Raw genomic sequence first — 3,874 nt, 5'->3', positions numbered from 1 at the left:
CAGTTCTTTTGTAACTCAACTCCAAGTACATCTGTGCACGGACAATGAGGCGAAAGCATGCAAAATGCAAAAGCACAAATTATGTATTGAGAAATCACTACAATGCCAAATTTTTTTAGAATAAAAAAATATATCTTTAAGAACTCGCTGTGTTAGGGAAACTGTTTACATATTGAGGTGTTCCTCTTTTTTTTGACTGGAACAATAAAAGAAAAATTTGATATGTCCTTGGTTTCTTCTTTGTGTGTGTGTGTGTGTGTGTGTGTGTGTGTGTGTGTGTCCAAAGAAGTCAGCCTTTTCTGTATGTGGGAACATGAATCATTTTTGAAGTGCCATATCCTTTCACAGGACCAACAGGATGTCAGACCTCCCCCCATATAAATCAAGGACGGTGTTATGGGTTTGTAATAATCCTTTCCCTCTCTCTCTTTCTGTCTGTCTCTCCATCTCTGTCTCTCTCCCCCCCTCCCCTCCCCCACCCACCTCTCCCCACGCTCTGCCTATGGCCAGATCCCTGCACTGGGGCAGCCCTGCTCCTTCCCACACCTTCCCACCCAGGCAGGACCCATTCTATACCCATCTGCTGTTTGCACCTCATGAAACTTTAAAAGATGAAAGGGACCTCAGGACTCACAGAGCAGTTCACAGCTGCTTGTCACAACTCTAAGTATCTTAACTAGAGGAGTTTAACAATACCAGACAAAGTCCAATGTTGAACTGAAGAAACGTTCCTAAGAGAGTTTTCCATGTTCTCAGTGTTCCATTTTGCATGGGGTTGGCTTTGCCCAACTCCAGCACCCCAGCTCTGACTCCAGAGGGCCTTGGCCCCCAGCCGCCTCTAGGGAGGCATGAAAGAAGCCCCTGGGTCCAGCAGAGTTTTCAAATGGCATGTTGGTCGCCTTACACTATAACATGAACAGAAGACGTTGTGTAAAAATACACCTGGGTTATATCATTTCCCAGAGCCTGCTGGATGTGAAATAAAACCCTCAGGACACCATCACTATTTCATCCCACTTTTCCTAGTGTAACCTCCCCCCAAGTCTCGCTGCTGCACCTGGTAGAGTTACTAACCTGTCTTCTGCAACCCCCAGCCCCTTACACATCTGTCCCACTTAGCACTCACCAGGCCCAGCAGAAACCCATGGGCATGTCTCCATCCCTTCAGGTACCCAAGAGAAGAGCCCCTGTCCCTGCTTCTAGCTGACTCCCCTAGAGCCACCCTCCACATTATCCTGGAGCGATTGTCTAAAGCAACTCCCCAGCCAGAGCCATAGCTGGAGCCCCCTCATCTACTCTGGTGGTTTCCAAACTAAGCTGCGGAAACTTTTCTCTGACAGAACTCTCAAGCAGAAGCTCATTATTTGAATTAGACAAAAGATGAGTTGCCCAGTCGCAGCAAGGGTGGAGCTTAGGAGCCCTGCCCCTCAAACCCAAGTGCCCTGGGCCCCTGTCCTTGGATCCCAGGTTAATAATCACTGCTGTGCAGCATCATTTCCAAACCTCTTGCTGGGCCTTATAAGGATGGGCCAATATTCCACCCCACTAGCCCTCTTTATCAAATGTCTACATTCCCCAACAGGGCACGCTCTCCCAGGCCACCTAGACTTTGAAAACATTGCTTTTGCTTCCTGGAATGTGAATCTGGGGCCATCTGGGGAGCTCAGACATCCTTCCCTAACTCCTTTGACCCCAGCAGGCTTCCGAATTTCCATCTTCAGAGCTCATAAGCTAGCACTGCACTGTATATTAACTCTTCCTGTCTGTCGTCCCCAGTAGAGAGCAAACTCCTTACAGCCAAATATTGTCTCACTCATCTGTCCCCAGCACCTTCCACAATGCTTGGTACTTAGTTGGTGCTTTTTTGTTGGATGGATGGATGGATGGATGAGTAGGTGGATGGGTGGCTGGATGGATGCATGAGTGTGTGGATGGATGGGTAGATGGGTGGGTGGGTGGGTGGCTGGATGGATAGATGGATGGATGAGTGAATGGGTAGATAGATGGGTGGGTGAATGGGTAAATGGGTGGGTAGGTGAATGGATGGTTGGACGGATGGAGTAGAAAGAGTAGTACATTCATAGTTTGCCATTCAGGCAACTACAGCAGCCACAGAAACTCCTATTATTGCTTTCACAGTTGCAGTATATTTTGAAAATCTCACTCTTTGCCAACCAGGAATGATCTGGTGCTTCCTTCCATCTATGGTAAAATGGTTTATCCTACCAAATTACATGATCTGACATTTTGACAAAATGTGCTGCACTGCTCACATCCTACCACACTCTAATGGGTAATTCCTGTGAAATTCATTAGTTTATATTTTTAAAAGAGGTCCTCTTGAGCAGAAGCAAGAAGAACTACAATCCTGCAGCCTGTGGAACAAAAACCACGTTCACAGAAACATAGAAAAGATGAAAAGGCAGAGGGCTATGTGCCAGATGAAGGAACAGATAAAACCCCAAAAAAACAACTAAATGAAGTGGAGATAGGCAAACTTCCAGTAAAAGAGTTCAGAATAATGATAGTGAAGATGATCCAGGACCTCGGAAAAAGAATGGAGGCAAAGATCGAGAAGATGCAAGAAATCTTTAGCAAAGACCAAGAAGAATGAAAGAACAAACAAACAGAGATGACCAATACAATAACTGAAATGAAAACTACACTAGAAGGAATCAATAGCAGAATAACTGAGGCAGAAGAACGGATAAGTGACCTGGAAGACAGAATGGTGGAATTCACTGCTGCGGAACAGAATAAAGAAAAAAGAATGAAAAGAAATGAAGACAGCCGAAGAGACCTCTGGGACAACATTAAACACAACAACATTCACATTATAGGGGGTCCCAGAAGGAGAAGAGAGAGAGAAAGGGCCAGAGAAAATATTTGAAGAGATTATAGTTGAAAATGTCCCTAACATGGGAAAGGAAATAGCCACCCAAGTCCAGGAAGCACAGCGAGTCCCATACAGGATAAACCCAAGGAGAAACACGCTGAGACACAGAGTAATCAAATTAGCAAAAATTAAAGACAAAGAAAAATTATTGAAAGCAGCAAGGGCAAAACGACAAATAACATACAAGGGAACTCCCATAAGGTTAACAGCTGATTTCTCAGCAGAAACTCTACAAGCCAGAAGGGAGTGGCATGACACATTTAAAGTGATGAAAGGGAAGAACCTACAACCAAGATTACTCTACTCGGCAAGGATCTCATTCAGATTCGATGGAGAAATCAAAAGCTTGACAGACAAGCAAAAGCTAAGAGAATTCAGCACCACCAAACCAGCTCTACAACAAATGCAAAAGGAACTTCTCTAAGTGGGAAGAACAAGAGAAGAAAAGGACCTACAAAAACAAACCCAAAACAATTAAGAAAATGGTCATAGGAACATACATATCGATAATTACCCTAAACGTCAATGGATTAAATGCTCCAACCAAAAGACACAGGCTTGCTGAATGGATACAAAAACAAGACCCAGGGCTTCCCTGGTGGCGCAGTGGTTGAGAATCTGCCTGCCAATGCAGGGGACACGGGTTTGAGCCCTGGTCTGGGAAGATCCCACATGCCACGAAGCAGCTGGGCCTGTGAGCCACAATTACTGAGCTTGCGCATCTGGAGCCTGTCCTCCGCAACAAGAGAGGCCGTGATAGTGAGAGTCCCGCGCACCGCGATGAAGAGTGGACCCCGCTTGCCACAACTAGAGAAAGCCCTCGCACAGAGACGAAGACCCAACACAGCCATAAATAAATAAATAAATAAATAAATAAATAAATAAAAATTTAAAAAAAAAAACAAGACCCATACATATGTTGTCTACAAGAGACCCACTTCAGACCTAGGGACACATACAGACTGAAAGTGAGGGGAT

The sequence above is a fragment of the Eschrichtius robustus genome, chromosome 6 (assembly GCF_028021215.1).
Source record: "Eschrichtius robustus isolate mEscRob2 chromosome 6, mEscRob2.pri, whole genome shotgun sequence".
Lineage (NCBI taxonomy): Eukaryota > Metazoa > Chordata > Mammalia > Artiodactyla > Eschrichtiidae > Eschrichtius > Eschrichtius robustus.
This window is presented reverse-complemented; position numbering follows the sequence as displayed.